Source organism: Heterodontus francisci, chromosome 17 (genome assembly GCF_036365525.1).
Source record: "Heterodontus francisci isolate sHetFra1 chromosome 17, sHetFra1.hap1, whole genome shotgun sequence".
Lineage (NCBI taxonomy): Eukaryota > Metazoa > Chordata > Chondrichthyes > Heterodontiformes > Heterodontidae > Heterodontus > Heterodontus francisci.
Window position 1 is genome coordinate 14,567,782 of NC_090387.1, and position 26,771 is coordinate 14,594,552.

Below are 26,771 nucleotides of genomic sequence, written 5' to 3' on the forward strand. Positions count from 1 at the left end.
ACCATCTGTGATTCTGAAACGTTAACTCTGTTTCTTTCTCCACAGTTGCTGCCAATCTGCTGAGTGTTTCCAGCATTTTCTGATTTTATTTCAGATTTCCAGCATCTGCACTATTTTATTTTTGATTTATTGTTAATCCACTGCCTCCTGCCTAACTAGTACACAGAGAGAGATGCAATTTTCAAAATGAGAGCTGTTTTGAATTACATGCTATTCAGAATGCACCAGGCAAGAAACAGTTAATTTACTCCCAACCCCTGCGAATTGTCTCTCGTTTATGTTTCAATGTCAACTCCTTGTGAGCAATAGGTAAAAACTGACTATTACCACATGTATATCTCAGTAAATTGGGTATGTTGCCTGCCCATTGTAGCAGAGCTAATGCTATGATTGGAACTTGGTCTCATTCATAGCCATTGGGAAGAAATTCTATCCTAATATATATATTCAAGTGTGTTTGTACTTGCCTTTTTCGGGCTCTTAATTTTAATTTGCAATAAAGGTTCTGCTCTTAACATTCTGAATGTGTGTCCCCACTTGCAGCATTTGAAACCAATATTGGATGAATACCAATATACCAATACAGGCCTCAGCTGGCTGAGATAGGTTGCCATGGAGTGACTGCACTATGTCTGTCACTTTGGACAGGTAACATTCAGATTTTTGATAAATTATCATGAGCAGTAAGCAGTTAAGAATCTAAATATTTTTACAAACCTGAAAACATTGGATGCAACAAGGCCATTCCTTCATCCTCGATTTAAGCTCACCAAACTGTTAGCTCATCATGTTGTTAGCTGTGGTTCAGTGGGTAGCACTCTTGCACCTGAGATGGGAGGTTGTGGATTCTGGCCCCATTCCAGAGGCATGAGCATAAAACTCTCAGCTTGCACTCTAGTCCAGTACCCAGGGAGTGCTGTGCTGTCTTTCAAATGAGATGTTAAACTGAAACCCTGTATTCCCGCTCAGGTGGATGTAAAAGATCTCTGTGCACTATTCTTCCTGTATCTGCCAGGTAACATCACTGAAAAAAAGAAATTATCTGCTTATTATCGCATTGCTGTTTGTATGAGCTTGTTGTGTGTACATTTGCTGCCATGTTTTCTGCATTACAACAGTGACTACATTTCAAAAATACCTAATTGATTGTAAAGCATTGGGACATTGTAAAAAGTGAATACAAAAGTAGGGAGGTTATACTTCAGTTATAGAGGGCATTGGTGAGACCTTATTTGGAGTACTGTGTACAGTATTGGTCTCCTTATTTAAGGAAGGATGTAAATGCATTGGAAGCAGTTCAGAGAAGGTTTACTGGACTAATACCTGGAATGAACTGGTTGTCGTATGAGGAAAAATTGGACTGGCTGGGCCTGTATCCGCTGGAGTTTAGAAGAGTAAGAGGCGACTTGATTGAAACATATAAGATCCTGAGGGATCTTGACAGGGTGAATGTGGAAAGGATGTTTCTTCTTGTCAGAGAATCTAGAACTAGAGGTCACTTTAAAAATTAGGGGCTGCCCATTTAAGACAAACATGAGAAGAATTTTTTTCTCTCAGAGGGGCTGAGTCTTTGAAACTCTCTTCCACAAAAAGTAGGGACTTTGAATATTTTCAAGGCAGAGGTAGATAGATTCTTGATAAGCAAGTGGGTGAAAGGTTATCGTGGGTAGGCAGGAATGTGGAGTTGAGGTTACACCATGATCTTGTTGAATGGTGGAGCAGGCTCAAGGGGCCGAGTGGCCTACTCCTGTTTCTAATTCGTATTTACTATGTGCTATATAAATGCAAGTCTTGCTTTTTTTATTCGATTTTGGGAAGTGAGCATCACTGGCAAGACCAGCATTTATTTCCCAACCTTAATTCCCCTTGAACTGAACAGCTTGCTGGGCCATATCAGAGGGTAGTTATGAATCAACTGCATTGCTGTGGGTCTAGAGTCACATGCAAGCCAGATCGGTTTTGGACAGCAGATTTCTTGCCCTGATGGACATTAGTGAATGAGATGGGTTTTTACAACAATCCAAACGTTTCATGATTATTATGAATAAGACTAGCATTTTATTCCAGATTTATTAAATAATTGAATTTAAATTCCTCCAGCTGCCATGGTGGGGCTTGAACTTCAGTCTCTCGAGCATTAGTCTGGGCCTTTTGATAACTAGTACCATCCCAATCATTTCTCTCTCCAGAGTGTTTTCTTGTATCCCTTAAAATGACCCACTTCATTGGCCTTTGCTGTAGCTTCTTCTCCAATGCTATTAAGCTGCAGGCCCAGCTGATGGCGCCAAACCTCATCTGGGATGAGCTGTCTGTATTTCGCGGCAATGAAAAATAGTGGACAAGGTGATATACTCCTTAAGATAATGGTGTCCCATGGCAACCGAAGAATGAGGGGAATTTTTAACTCTTTGGCCCAGTGGGAGCAGGGGAGGACCCAGAAGCCTGTGGGAAACCTAAAAGTCTGACAGGTCATAGACACGTTCTCTGCCTGGAATTCAGCCTGAGAGACAGGCTTGGCTCCGAGTCAGGCGGGTAATGGTGGAAAAGAGGCCAGAAGACCAGGTAGCTGAAATCCCTGATCCCGGGGGTTCTGATCCCAGGGTGGGGGGCTCTGATCCTGGGGAATCCGATCCCTGACCCCGGGGTGGGGGGGAGGGGGAAGGTATTCCGATGCTGGGTATGGGCATTGTATGGGGGTGGGGGGTGGGTTGTGATGGTGGGTGGCTTTGGGAAATTAAATCTGAGCTTTGCAACCTCATTAACATATTTAAAGTGCCAACCTGCTTCCTGGGGGCAGGTAGGCTGTCACACCTTGTCTCACCTGAGTAAAACCCAGCAGTCAGTGGGTGGAGCTGGGCTCCCGACATGTTTCCATTTTTTGGCAATTTAAATCCCCAACTTACACCCAATCCCTCCCACTCCACCATGATAAAACTCCCTCCATGGTGTTCACCTTGTCCGTGAAAGCGGAGACAATCAATGATTTCAAAGGAAAATTGGATGGGCACTTAAAGGAAATAGAGTTGCAGAGTCACAGGGATAGAGTGGGGGAGTGCGACTGAATGGATAGCTCTGCGGAGAGCCGGCACGGACTCGATGGGCCAACTCGCCTCCTTCTATGCCATAAGTGATCCTATGGCTCTATATCAAATAGGTGTATGCCATTGGCCTGGCCTGCGTCTGTCAGATTCTTAAAGCTAGCTTTCTGTTTGTAAAGGTTGATTTTTTTTAAAATTCTTTCATAGGAAGTGAGTGTCTCTGGCAAGGCTAGCTTTTATTGCCCATTCCTAATTGCTCCTGAGAAGGTGGTGGTGAGCCATCTTCTTGAACTGCTGCAGTCCAACTGGTGCAGGTATACTCAAAGAGCTGTTAGGAAGGGAGTTCCAGGATTTTGACCCAGCTACGGTGAAGGAACGGTGATACAGATCTAAGTCAGGATGGTGTGTGACTTGGAGGGGAACTTGCCGGTGGTGGTGTTCCCACGCATCTGATGCCCTTGTCCTTTTAGGTGGTGGAAGTCGCAGGGTTCGAAGATGCTGGCAATGTAGACTTGGTGGGTTGCTGCAGTGTATCTTGTAGATGGTACGCAGTGCTGCCACTGTGTGCGGTTGTGGAGGGAGTGAATGTATGTGGATGGGCTGCCAATCAAGTGGGCTGCTTTGTCCTGAATGGTGTCGAGCTGCACTCATCCAGGCAAGTGGAGAGTATTCCATTACACTTCTGACTAGTGCCTTGTAGATGGTGGACAGGCACCAGTCAGGAGGTGAGTTACTTACTGCAGAATTCCCAGCCTGTGACCTACTCTTGTAGTCACAGTATTTATGTGGCTGGTCCAGTTCAGTTTCTGGTCAATGGTAATCCCCAGGATGTTGATGGTGGGGGATTCAGCAATGGTAACACCATTGAATATCAAGGGAAGATGTTTAGATTCTCTTTTGTTGGAGATGGTCATTGCCTGGCACTTGTGTGGTATAAATGTTACTTGCCACTTATCAGCCCAAGCCTGAATATTGTCCAGGTTTTGCTGCATGTGGACATGGATTGCTTTAGTATCTGAGGAGTTGCGAATGGTGCTGAACACTGTGCAATCATCAGCGAACAACCCCATTTCTGACCTTATGATGGAGGAAAGGTCAGGTTGATACTTAATTTGGCTTTTTTGCTGCTGAAGATTCATTGATCCTTAGTTGCATGTTGTTCTCTGCAATAGTTTATCATATTAACATTTTAGTTTAGAAAGAAGAATATACTCTTCATGATTCTTGTTTCCTGCTGCAGTTGAAATGAAAGCAAACAAATTGCGAGGAAAGGAATTTCTTAAGAGTTTCCAGTAACAAAAAAACATAAGAACTAGGAGCAGGATTAGGCCATGTAGTTCCTCGAACCTGCTCTGTCATTCAACAAGGTCATGGTTGTTCTTCTACCTCCACTCTATCTTCCTGCACTATCCCCACATCCCTTGATTCTATTGATCTCTGTCTTGAATATACTATACGACTAAGCATCCACAGACCTCTGGTGTAGAGAATTCCAAAGATTCACAACCATTTGAGTGAAGAAATTTCTCCTCATCTCAGTCCTTAATGGTGCACCTCCTATCATGAAACTAGAATCCTTAGTTCTAGACTCTCCAGCCATAGGAAATTGCCTCTCAGCATCAACCCTTTCAGAATCGTATTTTCAAACTTTCAGTGAGATCACCTCTCATTTCTCTAAATTCCAAAGAATATAGGCCCATTCGACTCCATGATTCAGATGAGGTTATGAGGGGGTAATACATTCAGGTGCGTCGACACCTCGGGTGTTAAACATAGACCTGTTATACCCGAGGCCTACATGTATAGATCCTATCTGTGCTTATCCGTGGGAGTGGGGCTTGTCTTCACTAGAAAGGCCATCATTGAGCAATATCACCTGCTCCAGCCTGACCTGCAGTGAGCTTCTACATTGTAGCTCTGTTGTAGCTATAAAGACTACCACAGCATTAAGCTCTTAAAGTACATCGGTCAGGCGACAGTTCCTACAAGGAAACAAACACTGAAGTACAAACGCTAAGATAGAAATTCCAAAGCCACAAAATCATAATATACCAAATGTACCAACTACTCTTAGCGACAAAGAATTATCAGCCTTGTCGTCCCTCTTCCCCCACCTGTCTAGACTGCCTAAGACACTGCTTGAACACTGCTCACTAAACAGTAAGGCGATATTGTTTAAGTATTTTTGTTCATAGCTATTTAAGATTCAAGTTCCTAACAATTCAGAAAGTCTTCATTTCAGTCTGAAGTTCAGAATGGCATTCAGCAAGGGCAGAGAGAATGCACACTCTTAAACAGCTACAGAACTCAAATATGATTCTCTGTCTATATCCTACCTGGCTGTCAGGATCTTTTGAGACTCTTTCCCCTTTCTGCTAGGGAATATGAGAAGGAATTCACAAGATTACTGACAGATGAGAAAGTCCATTTAGCCCATCTTAGTTCACCCATCCTGAAAAACACTACACTGTCTACAAACATTTGGTGCCCTTTTGAAATAACATAGACTGACAAAATATCCTTTTGTCAACACTATTATTTTAAATGGGGCAAGTGAATGCAAATATCAATTTGTCTTAACATTTGCCTCATAACTGAATATATAAATCTTTGCCTAAACTAACTTTATAATATTTTGGAGGCTGTGTTTCCATCTTTCCAATTAGTTTAATAAATACCATGCGTGTTATTTAATGAATGCCACCATCTCTTTTCCATTGTGAAGTATTGCCCAGGGCTAATGTATCCATGGCCAGGAATGCTCTTGAATGGTCTACAATAGTCTTGGATAAATAAACAACACTGGAATAAGAAAGTGCAGACTGAAAGGGAGCACAGATGTAAATGTTAGTTAAATATCAAACTCAATGCATTTTTTGGTTTAAAATGGATTAGAGCTGTAGAAAATGCTGGAAGATGCTGAGGATTGTAGTGATTTCTGCTACGCTTTCCAAACGGGAAAGCCTACATATTTCTATTGTGCCTGATTTGATTGTCTCTGTTTACTTTACCTTTGTACTCCTCAATTGAATAAAAAAACAGGTAACCTAGGCTTTAAAAAGAAAGACTTGCATTTATATAGCACCTTTCACAACCTCAGGAAATCCCAAAACACTTTACAGCCAATGAAATACATTTGAAGTGTAGTCACTGTTGTAATGTAGGAAACACAGTGGGCAGTTTGCGCACAGCAAGCTCCCACAAACAGCATTGTAAGAATGACTAGGGCAGCAGTTTTAGTGATGTTAGTTAAGGGGTGAGCATTGGTCAGGTCACCAGGGAGAACTTTCCTACTCTTCTTCAAATTAGTGCCATGGGTCTTTTATATCTACCTTTGAGAGCAGACTGGGCCTCAGTTTAACATCTCATCTGAAAGACAGCACCTCCAATGTCGTGCACTAGAGTACCAGCCTATTTTTGTTTACAAGTTTCTAATAGAACATAGAACATAGAACATAGAAAAATACAGCACAGAACAGGCCCTTCGGCCCACGATGTTGTGCCGATCCTTTGTCCTCTGTCAAGGACAATTTAATCTATACCCCATCATTCTCCTTTATCCATATACCTATCTAAAAGCCGTTTGAAAGTCCCTAAAGTTTCTGACTCAACAACTTCCCCAGGCAAGGCATTCCATGCCCCGACCACTCTCTGGGTAAAGAACCTTCCCCTGACATCCCCCTTATATCTCCCACCCTTCACTTTAAATTTATGACCCCTTGTAACGCTTTGCTCCACCCGGGGAAAAAGTTTCTGACTGTCTACCCTATCTATTCCCCTGATCATCTTATAAACCTCTATCATGTCACCCCTCATCCTTCTCCGTTCTAATGAGAAGAGGCCTAGAATGTTCAGCCTTTCCTCGTAAGACTTATTCTCCATTCCAGGCAACATCCTGGTAAATCTCCTCTGCACCCTCTCCAAGGCTTCCACATCCTTCCTAAAATGAGGCGACCAGAACTGCACACAGTACTCCAAATGAGGCCTTACCAAGGTCCTGTACAGCTGCATCATCACCTCACGGCTCTTAAATTCAATCCCTCTGCTAATGAACGCTAACACCCCATATGCCTTCTTCACAGCCCTATCCACTTGAGTTGCAACTTTCAACGATCTATGCACATAGACCCCAAGGTCTCTCTGCTCCTCCACATGCCCAAGAACCCTACCGTTAACCCAGTATTTTGCATTCGTGTTTGTCCTTCCAAAATGGACGACCTCACACTTTTCAGGGTTAAACTCCATCTGCCACTTTTCAGCCCAGCACTGCAACCTATCCAAGTCCCTTTGCAGACGACAATAGCCCTCCTCGGTATCCACAACTCCACCAACCTTTGTATCATCTGCAAATTTACTGACCCACCCTTCGACTTCCTCATCCAAGTCGTTAATAAAAATCACAAACAGGAGAGGACCCAGAACTGATCCCTGTGGCACGCCACTGGTAACTGGGCTCCAGGCTGAGTATTTACCATCTAAGACCACTCTCTGCCTTCTATCAGTTAGCCAATTCTTAATCCAACTGGCCACATTCCCCACTATCCCATGCCTCCTGACTTTCTCCATAAGTCTACCATGGGGGACCTTATCAAATGCCTTACTAAAATCCATGTACACCACATCCACTGGTTTACCCTCATCCACTTGCTTGGTCACCTGCTCAAAGAATTCAATCAGGCTTGTGAGGCAAGACCTACCCCTCACAAAACCGTGCTGACTGTCCCGAATCAAGCAGTGTCTTTCCAGATGCTCAGAAATCCTATCCCTCAGCACCTTTTCCATCAACTTGCCTACCACCGAAGTAAGACTAACTGGCCTGTAATTCCCAGGGTTGTTCCTATTCCCTTTCTTGAACAGGGGCACAACATTTGCCACCCTCCAATCACCTGGTACCACCCCCGTCAACAGAGAAGATGAAAAGATCATTGCCAGCGGCTCTGCAATTTCATCCCTTGCTTCCCATAACATCCTTGGATATACCCCGTCAGGCCCGGGAGACTTGTCTATCTTCAAGTTATTCAAAAGCCCCAACACATCTTCCCTCCTAACGAGCACTTCCTCGAGCTTACCAGTCTGTTTCACACCGTCCTCTTCAGTAATACACCCCTTCTCATTCGTAAATACCGAAGAGAAGTACTCATTCAAAACCTCACTTATCTCTTCCGGCTCAACACACAGTCTCCCGCTATTGTCCTTGACCGGACCTACGGTCCCCCTAGTCATCCTCATATTTCTGACATACGCGTAAAAGGCCTTGGGGTTTTCTTTTATCCTACCCGCCAAGCATTTTTCATGCCCTCTCTTAGCTCTCCTAATCCCTTTCTTCAGATCCTTCCTGGCCATCTTGTATCCCTCCAGAGCTATGCCTGTGCCCTTTTTCCTCAACCTTATATACGCATCCTTCTTCTTCCTAACAAGACTCTCAACCTCTCTTGTCAACCACGGTTCCCTCACATGACCATCCCTTCCCTGTCTGACAGGGACATGCTTATCAATGGCCCCTACTATCTGCTCCTTGAAAAAGTTCCACATTTCGACCGTGCCCTTCCCTGCCAGCATATGCTCCCAACTTATGCTCCTCAGTTCCTGCCTGACAGCATCATATCTACCCTTCCCCCAATTGTAAACCTTGCCCTGTTGCACATACCTATCCCTCTCCATTACCACAGTGAATGCTACAGAATTGTGATCACTATCTCCAAAGTGCTCGCCCACCAACAGCTCTATCACTTGCCCTGGTTCATTACCTAGTACCAAATCCAATATTGCCTCCCCTCTGGTCGGGCAGTCTACATACTGAGTCAGAAAAGCTTCCTGGACATACTGCACAAACACTACCCCATCCAAACTATTCGATCTAAAGAGTTGCCAATCAATATTTGGGAAGTTGAAATCCCCCATAATTACTACCCTGTGACTTCTGCTCCTTTCCAAAATCTGTTTCCCAATCTGCTCTTCCACCTCCCTGCTGCTATTGGGGGGCCGATAGAAAACTCCCATCAAGGTGACTGCTCCTTTCCTGTTCCTGACCTCAACCCACAGTGCCTCAGTCGGCAGATCCTCCTCGAAAATTCTTTCAGCAGTTGTTACACTATTTCTAACTAACAATGCCACCCCCCCACCTCTTTTACCACCATTCCTAATCTTATGAAAACATCTATAACCAGGTACCTCCAAGAACCATTCCTCCCCCTCACCTATCCACGTTTCAGTGATGGCCACAACATCGTAGTCCCAAGTGCCCATCCACGCCTTCAATTCACTCACCTTATTCCTGATGCTTCTTGCGTTGAAGTATACGCACTTTAACCCTTCTCCGTGCCCATCTGTCCTCTGCGACAGTGCTACCTTCCCCAATACCTCACTACACTCTTTGTCTTTCTGAGTGGACCCACTGGTCCCTGGACTACAAGTCCGGTTCCCATCCCCCTCCCAAACTAGTTTAAACCCTCCCGAACAGTACTAGCAAACCTCCCTCCCAGGATATTGGTGCCCCTCTGGTTCAGATGCAGCCCGTCCTGTTTGAACAGGTCCCATCTTCCCCAGAATGCAGTCCAATTATCCAAGAACTGGAAGCCCTCTGCTCCGCACCTTTAAAGAAAATACCTACTTCCGGTTCCTCCCTCGCCAAAAGTAACTTGAACACAAGGAAAACAGTAAGTACAACTTTTAAAACAAATTTTAAAACACAGCTCCTGTTGCCTTCACTTACCCACCGAAGAGTCGCTACCTTCTCCTGCTTCTCCGCCGGGAAATGAGGCCGAGTCCACGGAGCTCCGCACCTTTAAAGAAAATACCTACCCAGGAGTCCTTGCTGCCGTCCAGCTTCCGGTTTCTCCCGCGCCAAAAGTAACTTGAACACAAGGAAAACAGTAAGTACAACTTTTAAAACAAATTTTAAAACACAGCTCCTGTTGCCTTCACTTACCCACCGAAGAGTCGCTACCTTCTCCTGCTTCTCCGCCGGGAAATGAGGCCGAGTCCACGGAGCTCCGCACCTTTAAAGAAAATACCTACCCAGGAGTCCTTGCTGCCGTCCAGCTTCCGGTTCCTCCCGCGCCAAAAGTAACTTGAACACAAGGAAAACAGTAAGTACAACTTTTAAAACAAATTTTAAAACACAGCTCCTGTTGCCTTCACTTACCCACCGAAGAGTCGCTACCTTCTCCTGCTTCTCCGCCGGGAAATGAGGATGTGAGACATAAACTCATGACCTTCTGACTCTGAGGTGGAAGTGCTACCAACTGAGCCACAGCTGACACTTTAGCACAGTGCTGTCTGTGGGTGCTTGCTGTGTGCAAATGTTTCCAACTTTACAACAATGACTACACTACAAAAGTACTTCATTGGCTGTAAATTTTATTGGGATATCCTGAGGCCATGGAAGACTTTTTATAAATGTAAGTCTTTCTTTATGCTCAACCAGATGTTACAGAGAAGGCGAATCCGCAATACTTTTGGATACTCTAGCACAGCTGGACATGATGACAGGGATTCAGAGTGTGGGGGACAGATAATGTGATGTCCTCGAGACTTGAGTGAGGTTTAGGCAAGTTTAGTATAAGATATGAGGCAAAGACAGAAAGACAAAGACTGCAGCAGCTGCACACAAAGGCTTCTCCTTTTATTCTGTCCAAGTTTCACTTTCTCTTTGCTAGCAAGTATGCTCTGCAGCAGCCTCTAGAGTACACAATGCACAATGCAATTGCAATTTCAAAACAACACAACACTACAGATACCAGAAAGTGAGTAATGGTAGAAGGTTACAAGTAGATGGATTGCATTTCAGAATCAGCTGGACATTGTCATGGGGAGACAGTAGTATTGGTATCCTGGAAGAAAAAAATGAAATGGGCTGCTGCTTTCTGAACTCCATTGACGTCTTTGGTTGTTCTGTGTATCCCCTATTCTGAGAACTGAAACAACCTTCCAAACTTCTTTTCTTAGTTGAAGCTTATTCATTTTGAACTTTGTGTGACCGTGTAGAGGATGGGAAGCTATCGAGCAACATAAATCTCCATCTGAAAGACCCTACCAGACCTCTGCCAATTATCCACCCTGTTTATGGAGACCTATGATAAAAATGTTAATTTTTTTTACGTGATATTGTAAGAATCAGCCTTTGTAAGGCATGTACGATATGTTTCCAGAAAATGAGGGGCATTTTTTTAATGTAGTGAATTGTTATGATCTGGAATACGCTGCCTGAAAGGGAGGTGGAAGCAGATTCGATAGTAACTTTCCGAAGGGAATTGGAGAAATATTTGAAAAGGAGAAATTCATACAGCTTTGAGGAACAAGATAGCACAGATACAATGGGCTGAATGGCGTCCTGTCCTGTATGATAATTGACATCTGCTGCATGCTCCATAATTTTCCCTGCAGCTTAATGACCAGAATAGCAAAGCCCTGGTGGCACCCTGCTGAATATTTCACAACCAAATATTTCCTGGGAAAATAAGTTGTCTGCTCCAAAAGCACTTGTAACACCATCCGTAAGGCATTGGCATAGCAATTTGTTCGTGTTCTTTTTATTAAGAAAGTATCATGTGCAAGGTTTGAGACATAGAGGTCAATCGTGACAGAATGTCCTTGCCAACGGTTATATTAAAAAAATGCAGTGTGTCCTCCTCTCATGAAAAACGGACTACAGGTAGGTTCCATCCTCTGGACAATTTGTTTTGATCATTTTCAACAGGATTACTAGGGTTAACATTGAGGGCCAGTGGAAGCTAGGGAGGGCGGGGAGAGAGGTTATGACCTCCTTCCAATCATTTTGTAGTTGACCAACTCCCAGGAACTTCTGTCACCAGCCTTAGGTCTCCAGGTTCGGCCTGCAAGTCTGTGAGGTTCCTGGCTTGACTTTCAGACTGGGTGAAGGCCAGGCTCTCTCTCTCACTGCTGGTGAGTTGTATACGAACTCATAGAAGCAGAGGAAGCCACTCGCCTTGAGGGCCACACCATGCAATGGAGAAAATAAATGCCTTGCACTTGACTTCAATTGCTAATTCCTCATCAATATTTTCCCTTTCACACACCAACAGGGCTTTGCTATTCTAGCCATTAAGCTGCAGGGAAAATTATAGAGCGTGCGGCAGATGTCAATTATCATATAGGACAGAAGGAGGCCATTCAGCCCTTTGTATTGGTACTATCTTTTTCTTCAAAGCTCTACAGATTCCTTCTTTTCAAATATTTCTCCAATTCCCTTTGGAAAGTTACTATCGAATCTGGTTCCACCTCCCTTCCAGGCAGCGTATTCCAGATCGTAACAATTCACTACATTAAAAAAAAAATTCCCCTCATTTCCTCCTCTGGATATTTTGCCAATTATTTTAAATCTGTGTTCTTTGGTTACTGACCCAAGGTTGTGAGAGGAATGGGGACATTTAACAGAGAGAAAAACAATGGAAGAAAAATGACACCAGCAACATGCATTTATATACTGTCTTTAATGTACCAAGGTGTTTCACAAGAGTGATTATCAAATAAAATTTGACACCAAGCCACAGAAGGAGAGATTAAGACAGGTGACCAAACGTTTGGTCAAAGAAGTAGCTTTTAAGGAGCATCTTAGAGGAGGAGAGAGAGAGGTAGAGAAGTTTAGGGAATAGAGTATAAGCATGTTGAAAAGAGGGAAGAAATTCTAAAGCAACAGAGATAATTTTTATTCTTTGTTCAGTACAGAGAGTGAAAGGCCTCAGTTTCAGGTTTAATTTCCTTGAATTATATTTGAAGCTCAGTGTTCAAAAGCAGTGTTGAAATAACAATGTATAGTAATGTCAGTTAGATTCTGCAAAGTGTAAGAGAATAAGGTTATGCTGCCAACATTCAGAACCCGAGCATATAGCTGGCCAAACGAAATGCTAGGAAAACCTGCTCTATTTAAGGTCAGGGCAGAATTCTATTTTTGGATATTATCTTTGGATCAAAGGGAAGTACATTGGAATTCCATACTTGGATGAGATTTTCTGGAGTTATCTATGAATGAGATCTAATAGAATTTTTTTCTTCTTTTACTTTCCAGCTCTCTGCCCTCCTCTTTTGGAAAGCAGTGATCTTTGTTCTCTTAATGTCATCATACATTCCTCTGATGTTTCTTGTGTCGGATGCCAGCTGAATACGACTGCATAGGTGTTGCCAGTAGTCATTTGCACAGTGCCTGGCTGTTCTTTGTGCAGCGCTTCTGGCTACTTTAAGTGCTACGAATGTTAACTCGCTGGGGTCTTTCTTGTAGTTCAACAGTGCAATGCGCTTGGTGGCTACGACAGGTTTCAGCTCTTCAAAGTGAGATTGAAACCAATCTGCATTCTGCTTCTCACGTTTGCCAAAGGTGGTCATTGCTGAGTCAAAGATGGCGTCTCTGATGTGGGCCCACTTGGTTTCTGCATCCTCTGCAGGAGTGTTTTGAAGGGCTTTTTCAAGTGAATTTAGAAACTTATGTAACAGCTGTGGATAAGAAACAAGTGTAAATCAGGGGACATGATCACTGACCAACGCAAACAAATGGACTGCTGGGTGGAGCACTACCTAGAACTGTACTCCAGGGAAAATGTTGTCACTGATTCCGCCCTCAGTGCAGCCCAGTCTCTGCCTGTCATGGATGAGCTGGACGAACAGCCAGCAAAATCGGAACTCAGTGATGCCACTGATTTTGTAGCCAGTGGAAAAGCCCCAGGAAAGGACCGCATTACCCCTGAAATAATCAAGAGTGCCAAGCCTGCTATACTCTCAGCACTCCGTGAACTGCTTTTCCTGTGCTGGGATGAGGGAGCAGTACCACAGGACATGCACGATGCCAATATCATCACCCTCTATAAGAACAAGGTGACCACGGTGACTGCAACAACTACTGTGGAATCTCCCTGCTCAGCATAGTGGGGAAAGTCTTCACTTGAGTCATTTTAAACAGACTCCAGAAGCTGGGCGAGCGCATCTACCCTGAGGCACAGTGCGGCTTTCGAGCAGAGAGATCCACCATTGACATGCGTTCACCCTTCATCAGCTACAGGAGAAATGCCACGAACAACAGCTGCCCCTCTACGTTGCTTTCATTGATCTCACCAAAGCCTTTGACCTCATCAGCAGACGTGGTCTCTTCAGACTACTAGCAAAGATCAGATGTCCACCAAAGCTACGAAGTATCATCACCTCATTCCATGACAATATGAAAGGCACAATTCAGCATAGCGGTGCCTCATCAGACCCCTTTTCTATCCTGAGTGGTGAGAAACAGGGCTGTGTTCTCGCACCTACACTGTTTGGGATCTTCTTCTCCCTGCTGCTCTCACATGCGTTCAAGTCTTCAGAAGAAGGAATTTTCCTCCACACAAGATCAGATGGCAGGTTGTTCAACCTTGCCCGCCTAAGAGCGAAGACCAAAGTATGGAAGGTCCTCATCAGGGAACTCCTCTTTGCTGACGATGCTGCATTAACATCCGACACAGAAGGATGTCTGCAGAGACTCTTCGACAGGATTGCAGCTGCCTGCAATGAATTTGGCCTAACCATCAGCCTCAAGAAAACGAACATCATGGGACAGGATGTCAGAAATGCTCCATCCATCAATATCGGTGACCACGCTCTGGAAGTGGTTCAAGGGTTCACCTACCTAGGCTCAACTATCACCAGTAACCTGTCTCTCGATGCAGAAATCAACAAGCGCATGAGAAAGGTATCGGCTGCTATGTCCAGACTGGCCAAGAGAGTGTGGGAAAAAGGTGCACTGACATGGAACACAAAAGTTCGAGTGTCTCAAGCCTGTGTCCTCAGTACCTTGCTCTATGGCAGCGACGCCTGGACAACGTATGCCAGCCAAGAGCGACGTCTCAACTCATTCCATCTTCGCTGCCTCCAGAGAATCCTTGGCATCAGGTGGCAGGACCGTATCTCCAACGCAGAAATCCTTGAGGTCGCCAACATTCCCAGCATATACACCCTACTGAGCCAGCGGCGCTTGAGATGGCTTGGCCATGTGAGCCGCATAGAAGATGGCAGGATCCCCAAGGACGCATTGTACAGCGAGCTCGTCACTGGTATTAGACCCACCGGCCGTCCATGTCTCTGTTTCAAAGACGTCTGCAAATGCGACATGAAGTCCTGTGACATTGACCACAAGGCGTGGGAGTCAGTTGCCAGTGATCGTCAGAGCTGGCGGACAGCCATAAAGGCAGGGCTAAAGAGTGGCGTGTCGAAGAGACTTAGCAGTTGGCAGGAAAAAAGACAGAAGCGCAAGGAGAGAGCCAACTGTGTAACAGCCCTGACAACTAATTTTATCTGCAGCACCTGTGGAAGAGTCTGTCACTCTATAATTGGCCTTTATAGCCACTCCAGGCACTGCTCCACAAACCACTGACCACCTCTAGGCGCTTACCCATTGTCTCTCGAGACAAGGAGGACAAAGAGAGAGGATCTTTGTTGATCTTTGATTGTAACCCTACTAACTACCCTGATTGAGAACAAGGAACTCAGCACAGCCTGGATTGCATCTGAAATCATTGTGTTTGTTTGGTTTTGTACCATTCCTCGCAGTCAGGGAAGAATTTAGCCTACCCTTCCCTGTGGAAAGGGGAATGAGTGCACAGTTAATTTAGCTGTGTGTGGACTTACTGCCCTTCTTCCTGCTCAATTCTCACCCACTGCCATCTTAACTGGACGCTGTTTTTAGCTGGACGTGGCGCCCGCTTGAGTTATTAACCGGGGTCCTTTGATATCATTTCCTACAGTACTGCCGTGACTACACTCCAAATTCTTTGTTACGCCTGCAAATTTTTCTTCAAGTTTTTTTTCTTTTGTTAGGACCCCAATGGCATGCTAACAGCCTACTGAGCAGAGTGACTGTAAAAACTTACTGAGAAAACAGAAGTGGCCTCTAAGGTAAGGAGTAGAGGTGCTCCTCTGGGCCCCACATGAGAGATCTGGGCCACGCTGCCAAGATGTAACTTGGTGCTAACAAGAGGCCTCCAGGCCCAGCAATTTTGATCAGACAGAAACCAGCTAGCAGCCTCTTCCTGCTGGATTACAGAATGAGTTCCAGGAGATAAAACAGCACAAGTTTCTAACTGATGAGGTTTAAAGTGGGTTTTATGTACAGCCCACAACCCACCTGCAACCTGCACCCAGTTAAAATACACCTCATTTAGTGAAAACTTCCCTTTATTCCAAATGTAAAATAGGTTTCAAAATGAACTAGTTGATGCAGTACAGCATGCCGAAGCTTTACTTCTTTTATGTCCATAAAGATTGTTGGAAATTAATTATTTTAACAGGAAGGGAGCATGTTTTGTAAATGTCTCCTGCAATCACTAGCAATCTATTTTTGTCTGACTTAAGGTTCATTTGAAGTGTCATGAGTAACATGAAAGTTAATAAATTTACTAATGATACTATTGGTCATCAGCTTGTGCATATGTATTGTTTATTTCATTTGTTATTACAAAAATGGTGCATTTTTATTCGAGTACTGCCACTTTCTGACTAGCCATGTGGTTTTGTAACTTTCTCCGAGCTTTTTGCTATTGCTACACTTCAGCCAGTGTGTACAACAGCTCAGAGAAACTTCTCCACTTGCTTTTCCCTTTCTGTCGCCAATGAGATACCAGGTCTCAGCTTGGGGCATTTCCTTCCTCTAGTCTCCATTTCTCTCCCCTCTCTATCTCCCTTCTCTTTCCCCCTCTTCCTTTTCTCCCTCCTTCTCCCCTACCCTTCTCCCCTCCTCAGGATTAAAATAGTCATTGCACCTCTTAACCTTCCTCTCTTGTTACTCCTGAGCTCTAAATGCACCATCTGTCACACTCTTCCTTTTCCCTGCAGCTTCAATGTATTAGAACCAAAACATATCATATTGTCTCCTACTCTCTCATTCTTTCCCACATCATCAAAACTGTGGAACATTTTTTTATACGTTCATGGGATATGGGTATCGCTGGCTAGGCCAATATTTATTGCCCATCACTAATTGCCCTTGAGAAGATGGTAGTGAGCTGCCTTTATGAACCGTTGCAATCCTTGGGGTTTCGGTACACCAACAGTGCTGCTAGGAAGGGAGTTCCAGGATTTTGACCCAGAGACAGTATAGTGCCAAGTCAGGATGGTGTGTGGCTTGAAGAGGATCCTGCAGGTGGTGGTGATCCCATGCATCTGCTGCCCTTGTCCTTCTAAGTGGTAGAGGTCACGGATTTGGAAGGTGCTGTTGAAAGAGCCTTGGTGAGTTGCTGCAGTGCATTTTGTAGATGGTACACACCGCTGCCACTGTGCGTCGGTGGTGAAGGGAACAAATGTTGAAGGTTGTGGCTGGGGTGCCAATCTTAGTTCTTAGTTACCTCTCTTAGTTGCTCCTACAATTTGCAGGCTTTTAAAACTAAAGCTTGGCATTATCTAACACTACTTCTTGGCTTATCATACCCTTTTTCTTGCATTTTTTAAAAAAAGTAGACAGACCAATGATTAAACAAATACAAGACAACTGATATAATTATTTATAATATATAATTTATTATATTATAGCATTTATATAGCAACTTCACAATATTTGGATGTCCCATAGTGCTTTACAGCGAATTAAGTACTTTTGAAGTGTCGTGTCATGCTCACGCATGGAGAAATTATGAATTATATAATGAACTTATGAAACAAACTCAAAACAGACACTTTTCGTGAAAAAATGAGAAGGAGTCAAGAGGTCAAGTAACCTTATCCTGTACTGCCAATACACATGGAAACTTCAAGACCCCTGAGTCAATCTTCATGTCTAGACCAGCCATGGGGAAGGCATTAAAATATAAATGGCCCAGTCTGTGTTAATGGCTACCTCTCCTCAATAAATTTGGTTAACAATGGCATAGGAGACATGGGCGGGGATTTTATCCAGGCGACGGAGGCCTCTCCTGTGGGAGGCCCGCTGAATCAAGTGCCAATTAGACACTTAACTGGACAGTGGTGGGCCTTCCATGGGATCAAAGACCCCGATGATGAAAGTCCCACCATCTGAGCTGCCAGCCCACTGAGCGCTCACTCGAGGCCCAGGAGCGGCACTGGTCCCAGGCCACAGGTAGGTCTGGGCAGCGAGGGTCTCGTGGGGTGGGGGTTACTGGGGCGGAGGATGTGGGGGGAGGGTGGGTTACAAGGGCGGGGGGTGGGTGGTGGTTGGCTCTAAGCGAGCCCCCCTTCTTCCCGATGCCAGGTCTCTCGGTCAGGCACTATGTGCCTTTTAACGAGGGAATCCCCACCCGGTGCCAGCAAGCAGCTCGCACGATTTTTCCTGTCGTGCTTTCCGTGTGGTGACAGGCCTGCCTGCCGCACAGCTAATTGCAGCAGTGGCAGGATGAGGCCCTTAATTGTTAACAGGCCCTGATCATTCACAGGCCTTCCCATCCTGTATTTAATTTTGGTGGAGGCGGTATGGTGGCGAGGATCCCTGCTGCCGCCATTCCACCCGATTATTTGCTGGCCCGGCCTCCAAATCCACAGCGGGGGTGGGCATAGCATTTCTCCCATGGTGACTGCAAATTCAAATTTAAATGAATGGGTGTGAAAAGACTGCACTTTATCAAAATGGAATGAAGATGGGTGACACCCAGAACCCATTGTCTAACAATGGCCCCACCAGCAGGCACCATTATTTGAAGACAATGATAAAGAGAAACCACGGTCACCTGACAGAAACCCATCAGACCTAACTGCATGTTATCTTATCATCTCTATCTTTTCCTGTGTGTGTGTGTGTGTGTGTGCGCATGTGTCTCTGTGTGCGTGTGAGCATGGGTGAAGTTATGAATTTTCAGGAATTGTATAATAAATATTTCTCTTCATTTAAACCTACAAGAAAACATCTCATTTGTCTGTTTGTTGACCATTAAAATGCTCAGGGGTTGAAAAACATGTCTTTGCTCAGTTGAAAAAGGGAAACCGCCCCTATCATTTCCCACTTGTCCATAACAGTAGTCACTGTTGTAATGTAGGGAACGTAGGACAGGGCAGTCAATTTGCATATAACTAGATCACACAAACAGTACTGTGATAACGATCGGACATACTGTTTTTAGGTGTTGGTTCAGAGTTACATATTGGCCAGGACATCGGAGATAAATCCCCTGATCTTCTTCGAAGTAGTGCCATAAAATCTTTTATGTTCACCTGAGGGGGCAGATGGGGCCTCAGTTTATCTCATCTGAAAGACAGCACCTCTGACAGTGCAGCACCCCCTCACCACTTACGTGAGGTGTCAGCCAAGATTTTGTGCTCAAGTCTCTGAAGTGGGACTCAGAAGGTAAGAGTGCTACCCACTGAATGATGGCTTTTTAAAAATTCGTTCATGGGATATGGGCATCATTGGCTCGGCCAGCATTTATTGCCCATCCCTAATTGCCTTGGAGAAGGTGGTGGTGAGCTGCCTCCTTGAACCGCTGCAGTCCATGTGGGGTAGGTACACCCACAGTGCTGTTAGGAAGGGAGTTCCAGGATATTGACCCAGCGACAGTGAAGGAACGGCAATATAGTTCCAAGTCAAGATAGTGTGTGGCTTGAAGGGGAACTTGCAGGTGGTGGTGTTCCCATGGATCTGCTGCCCTTGTCCTTCTAGGTGGCAGAGGTTGCGGGTTTGGAAGGTGCTGTCTAAGGAGCCTTGGTACATTGCTGCAGTGCATCTTGTAGATGGTACACACTACTGCCACTGTGGTGGAGGGAGTGAATGTTTGTGGATGGGGTGCCACTCAAGTGAGCTGCTTTGTCCTGGATGGTGTTGAGCTTCTTGAATGTTGTTGGAGCTGCACCCATCCAGGCAAGCGGAGCGTATTCCATCATACTACTGACTTGTACCTTGTAAATGGTGGACAGGCTTTCAAAATTTACTATTCTAGTATTTATATACCCACTCCAGTTCAGTTTCAGGTCATTGGTAATCCCCAGGAATGTTGATAGTGGGGGAATTCAGCGATGGTAATGCCAATGAATGTCAAGGGGAGATGGTTAGATTCTCTCTTGTTGGATATGGTCATTGCCTGGCACTTGTCTGTTGCGAATGTTACTTGCCACTTATCAGCCCAAGCCTGGATATTGTCCAGGTCTTGTTGCATTTCTACACAGACTGCTTCAGTATCTGAGGAGTCGTGAATGGTGCTGAACATTGTACAACCGTTAGCGAACATCCCTACTTCTGACCTTATGATTGAAGGAAGGTCATTGATGAAGCAGTTGAAGATGGTTGGGCCTAGGCTGATAGGGTCATCCTAGGTATAGCCCCTGGTCTGTTCTGAGTTAGCTGAACTTTGCAGAGATGGCAATTGTTTTATTTGCCCTGAGCCAGGGAAGGGAAAGATCAGCCAAAGGTTCATGACCCTTGATCGCTGTCTGTTAACCTCTGACAGGAGGAGTGGGAATGTCAGCTGAAGATGGAATTAGGGTCAGCTTTGTTCCCCATTTCACTACCTCTCTACCCCACATGCCCACCACCCCATGACATAATAACATACCCTAGCAGCACCTTCAGGAAGTGACAAGTGAAAAAGGCAGAAAAAGAGGGAAACAATTATTTTTAGTAGACACAGTTTCAACCACCTTAACACAGCAAGGAACAGGCAGTTGTGTAAATAGCACCTGCTCAACCGGCAAAGGTAATTTAAAAGAATTTGTTCTAATGCAAACTGCTCCTGTCAGTATATTTCAGCATAAATAGAAGGATTAATAAACTCCGAATATAAATGGCCTCTCTTGTCATCACAGACTAAACCCTGTTCATCTTGGAGATTTGGACTTTGCTTTCTTGGGAATAAAGAGAAAGCAGTAACACTTGTCTGGTTGCCAGGCACTGCCACAATAATCAGCTGGGTCTAATTAGCTAGTGTACGCTGTCACTATCCCTCCCGCAGACAGCATCGTTAATATGCACATTCATTTAACAACAAACGAGGTGCTGGCTATACCACTGGCATTTTGTTTAGTCCCCGGCATGTGGCCTGTTTGCACATCCTCATTAAATAGTTCCAGTATCTAAAGCAGTGATTTGTGCTGAGACTATAGAGCAATTCATACCCAGCAATACTTAGGTTGGGATGCTTGGGGTGAGCACAACTGCATGGCAAATAACCTCATCTAGAAAGGTGTTCTTTATGAGCCTGATGATTCACCCAGCTCTCACTACTGGCTCCAAGCATCACATCACCAGGACTTTGCCTCAGTTAGCATGCTAAACTCTACTGGGAAAAGCCAAGGGGTAATGGTGAAACTGCGACACCGACCACTCCCTGGTGTGCAGCAAGGTTAGACTCAGACCAAAGAAGTTGCATCATTCCAAGCAGAAGGGCCACCCGCGCATCAACACGAGCAGAATTTCTCACCCACAGCTGTTACAAAAATTTCTAAATTCACTTGTAACAGCCCTTCAAAACACTCCCACAGGGGATGCTGAGACCAAGTGGGCCCACATCAGAGACGCCATCTATGAGTCAGCTTTGACCACCTACGGCAAAAGTGCGAAGAGAAATGCAGACTGGTTTCAATCTCATAATGAAGAGCTGGAACCTGTCATAGCCGCTAAGCGCATTGCACTTTTGAACTACAAGAAAGCCCCCAGCGATTTAACATCCGCAGCACTTAAAGCAGCCAGAAGTACTGCACAAAGAGCAGCTAGGCGTTGCGCAAACGACTACTGGCAACACCTATGCAGTCATATTCAGCTGGCCTCAGACACCGGAAACATCAGAGAAATGTATGATGGCATGAAGAGAGCTCTTGGGCCAACCATCAAGAAGATCACCCCCCTCAAATCTAAATCGGGGGACATAATCAATGACCAACGCAAACAGATGGACCGCTGGGTTGAGCACTACCTAGAACTGTACTCCAGGGAGAATGCTGTCACTGAGACTGCCCTCAATGCAGCCCAGCCTCTACCAGTCATGGATGAGCTGGACATACAGCCAACCAAATCGGAACTCAGTGATGCCATTGATTCCCTAGCCAGCGGAAAAGCCCCTGGGAAGGACAGCATTACCCCTGAAATAATCAAGAGTGCCAAGCCTGCTATACTCTCAGCACTACATGAACTGCTATGCCTGTGCTGGGACGAGGGAGCAGTACCCCAGGACATGCGCGATGCCAACACCATCACCCTCTATAAAAACAAAGGTGACCGCGGTGACTGCAACAACTACCGTGGAATCTCCCTGCTCAGCACAGTGGGGAAAGTCTTTGCTCGAGTCGCTCTGAACAGGCTCCAGAAGCTGGCCGAGCGCGTCTACCCTGAGGCACAGTGTGGCTTTCGTGCAGAGAGATCGACTATTGACATGCTGTTCTCCCTTCGTCAGATACAGGAGAAATGCCGTGAACAGCAGATGCCCCTCTACATTGCTTTCATTGATCTCACCAAAGCCTTTGACCTCGTCAGCAGACGTGGTCTCTTCAGACTACTAGAAAAGATCGGATGTCCACCAAAGCTACTAAGTATCATCACCTCATTCCATGACAATATGAAAGGCACAATTCAACATGGTGGCTCCTCATCAGAGCCCTTTCCTATCCTGAGTGGTGTGAAACAGGGCTGTGTTCTCGCACCCACACTTTTTGGGATTTTCTTCTCCCTGCTGCTTTCACATGCGTTCAAATCCTCTGAAGAAGGAATTTTCCTCCACACAAGATCAGGGGGCAGGTTGTTCAACCTTGCCCGTCTAAGAGCGAAGTCCAAAGTACGGAAAGTCCTCATCAGAGAACTCCTCTTTGCTGACGATGCTGCTTTAACATCTCACACTGAAGAATGCCTGCAGAGTCTCATCGACAGGTTTGCGTCTGCCTGCAATGAATCTGGCCTAACCATCAGCCTCAAGAAAACGAACATCATGGGGCAGGATGTCAGAAATGCTCCATCCATCAATATTGGCGACCACGCTCTGGAAGTGGTTCAAGAGTTCACCTACCTAGGCTCAACTATCACCAGTAACCTGTCTCTAGATGCAGAAATCAACAAGCGCATGGGTAAGGCTTCCACTGCTATGTTCAGACTGGCCAAGAGAGTGTGGGAAAATGGCGCACTGACACGGAACACAAAAGTCCGAGTGTATCAGGCCTGTGTCCTCAGTACCTTGCTCTACGGCAGCGAGGCCTGGACAACGTATGCCAGCCAAGAGCGACGTCTCAATTCATTCCATCTTCGCTGCCTTCGGAGAATACTTGGCATCAGGTGGCAGGACTATATCTCCAACACAGAAGTCCTTGAAGCGGCCAACATCCCCAGCTTATACACACTACTGAGTCAGCGGCGCTTGAGATGGCTTGGCCATGTGAGCCGCATGGAAGATGGCAGGATCCCCAAAGACACATTGTACAGCGAGCTCGCCACTGGTATCAGACCCACCGGCCGTCCATGTCTCCGTTATAAAGACGTCTGCAAACGCGACATGAAATCGTGTGACATTGATCACAAGTCGTGGGAGTCAGTTGCCAGCATTCGCCAGAGCTGGCGGGCAGCCATAAAGACAGGGCTAAATTGTGGCAAGTCGAAGAGACTTAGTAGTTGGCAGGAAAAAAGACAGAGGCGCAAGGGGAGAGCCAACTGTGCAACAGCCCCAACAAACAAATTTCTCTGCAGCACCTGTGGAAGAGCCTGTTACTCCAGAATTGGCCTTTATAGCCACTCCAGGCGCTGCTTCACAAACCACTGACCACCTCCAGGCGCGTATCCATTGTCTCTCAAGATAAGGAGGCCCAAAAGAAAGAAAGAATGGTGAAACACTTGGCCAATTTCAGAAACTCTAAAACGGAATGAATTATAGAGAATGACAATTCAAGCTGGATGGGCATCGCTCGGATAAACAAGGGATAGGGATTAAACAAGGGTTTAACAAGGACACACATCCAATAGGCGATGTCAAGAGTGATGGGTCAAAGGAAAGGGATCCCGATGACTGAAGCAGCCAGGCGACTTCAGAACCGGCAATAGTGGAGTGAATTCATTCAGCCCCATTGTCTCTACTGGGCTGATGGGTGAATTTAATAGGTCGTACTGGTAATATTTATGTTACACTGCTGTCGGCCCCTGGTCACAAGTTGTACTCTGGGTGCTTCATGTTCCATCTTCATGTTCATGTGAACCATTTTCTATATCTTGGGAACCTCCTCTCGGTGAAGGCAGACATAGACGACGAGATTCATCGTCACCTCTAATGTGCCAGCTCAGTCTTCGGTCGACTAAGGAAGAGAGTATTTGAGGATCAGGATCTCAAACCTGAGATGAAGATCATGGTATACCGGGCAGCAGGGATCCCTGCGCTCCTATATGCTTCGGACATTGGATGACCTACAGCAGGCACCTCAAAACACTGGAGAAGTACCACCAGAGGTACCTCAGCAAGATCCTCCAAATCCAGTGACAAGAAAGGCGGTCCAGCAGCAGCGTCTTCTCCCAAGCCAACCTGCCCAGCATCGGAGCACTAATCACCCAGAACCAGCTCCGCTGGGCGAGACATGTCATTTACATGCCTGACATGCCAGACTCCCGAAGCAGCTGTTCTGCTCAGAACTTGGTCTCGGCAGGACACTCGCAGGAGGACAGTGGAAACGCTTTAGAGATGCCCTCAAACCATCCCTGAAGAGATCAAACATCCCCGTCGAATCATGGGAGTCCCTGCCTCGTGACTGTTCAAGATGGAGAAAGCTAATTCAGGAAGGCATCGTACACTCGAGGGTCTTTGTCGGGTACATGTAGAGGTGAAGTCGAGGCATTGGAGGAAGCGCACCAAGCTCCAAGCTACTCATCTACCTGATCCTTCAAGTACCACCTGCCCCTCATGTGGCAGCATCTGCAGATCACGCATTGGACTTATTAGAATTAGAATTAGAACATTACAGCGCAGTACAGGCCCTTCGGCCCTCGATGTTGCGCCCACCTGTGAAACCATCTGACCTACACTATTCCATTTTCATCCATATGTCTATCCAATGACCACTTAAATGCCCTTAAAGTTGGCGAGTCTACTACTGTTGCAGGCAGGGCGTTCCACGCCCCTACTACTCTCTGAGTAAAGAAACTACCTCTGACATCTGTCCTATATCTATCACCCCTCAACTTAAAGCTATGTCCCCTCGTGTTTGCCATCACCATCCGAGGAAAAAGACTCTCACTATCCACCCTATCTAACCCTCTGATTATCTTATATGTCTCTATTAAGTCACCTCTCCTCCTCCTTTTCTCCAACGAAAACAACCTCAAGTCCCTCAGCCTTTCCTCGTAAGACCTTCCCTCCATACCAGGCAACATCCTAGTAAATCTCCTCTGCACCCTTTCCAAAGCTTCCACATCCTTCCTATAATGCGGTGACCAGAACTGCACGCAATACTCCAGGTGCGGTCTCACCAGAGTTTTGTACAGCTGCAGCATGACTTCGTGGCTCCGAAACTCGATCCCCCTACTGATAAAAGCTAACACACCATATGCCTTCTTAACAGCCCTATTAACCTGGGTAGCAACTTTCAGGGATTTATGTACCTGGACACCAAGATCTCTCTGTTCATCTACACTACCAAGAATCTTCCCATTAGCCCAGTACTCTGCATTGCTGTTACTCCTTCCAAAGTGAATCACCTCACACTTTTCCGCATTAAACTCCATTTGCCATCTCTCAGCCCAGCTCTGCAGCCGATCTATGTCCCTCTGTACCCTACAACATCCTTCGGCACTATCCACAACTCCACCGACCTTCGTGTCATCCGCAAATTTACTAACCCACCCTTCTACACCCTCTTTCAGGTCATTTATAAAAATGACAAACAGCAGTGGCCCCAAAACAGATCCTTGCGGTACACCACTAGTAACTAAACTCCAGGATGAACATTTGCCATCAACCACCACCCTCTGTCTTCTTTCAGCTAGCCAATTTCTGATCCAAAGCTCTAAATCACCTTCAACCCCATACTTCTGTATTTTCTGCAATAGCCTACCGTGGGGAACCTTATCAAATGCCTTACTGAAATCCATATACACCACATCCACTGCTTTACCCTCATCCACCTGTTTGGTCACCTTCTCGAAAAACTCAATAAGGTTTGTGAGGCACGACCTACCCTTCACAAAACCGTGCTGACTATCGCTAATGAACTTATTCTTTTCAAGATGATTATAAATCCTGTCTCTTATAACCTTTTCCAACATTTTACCCACAACCGAAGTAAGGCTCACAGGTCTATAATTACCAGGGCTGTCACTACTCCCCTTCTTGAACAAGGGGACAACATTTGCTATCCTCCAGTCTTCCGGCACTATTCCTGTCGACAATGACGACATAAAGATCAAGGACAAAGGCTCTGCAATCTCCTCCCTGGCTTCCCAGAGAATCCTAGGATAAATCCCATCTGGCCCAGGGGACTTATCTATTTTCACACTTTCCAAAATTGCTAACACCTCCTCCTTGTGAACCTCAATCCCATCTAGCCTAGTAGTCTGAATCTTAGTATTCTCCTCGACAACATTTTCTTTCTCTACTGTAAATACTGACGAAAAATATTCATTTAACGCTTCCCCTATCTCCTCTGATTCCACACACAACTTCCCACTACTATCGTTGATTGGCCCTAATCTAACTCTAGTCATTCTTTTATTCCTGATATACCTATAGATAGCCTTAGGGTTTTCCTTGATCCTATCCGCCAATGACTTCTCGTGTCCTCTCCTTGCTCTTCTTAGCTCTCCCTTTAGATCCTTCCTGGCTAGCTTGTAACTCACAAGCGCCCTAACTGAGCCTTCACGTC

At 45.5% G+C, this 26,771-nt stretch overlaps 1 long non-coding RNA gene across 1 annotated transcript in view; it reads left to right on the forward strand.

Moving 5' to 3' along the window:
* Positions 1-913: 913 nt before the first annotated feature.
* The window catches only part of LOC137378727 (uncharacterized), a 56,533-nt gene continuing 30,675 nt past the window's right edge, over positions 914-26,771 (forward strand). Inside the window, exons 1-2 of the long non-coding RNA XR_010976643.1 lie at positions 914-1,015; positions 9,731-10,126. This is a non-coding gene — a long non-coding RNA (uncharacterized lncRNA). The remainder of the gene's footprint in view (positions 1,016-9,730; positions 10,127-26,771) is intronic.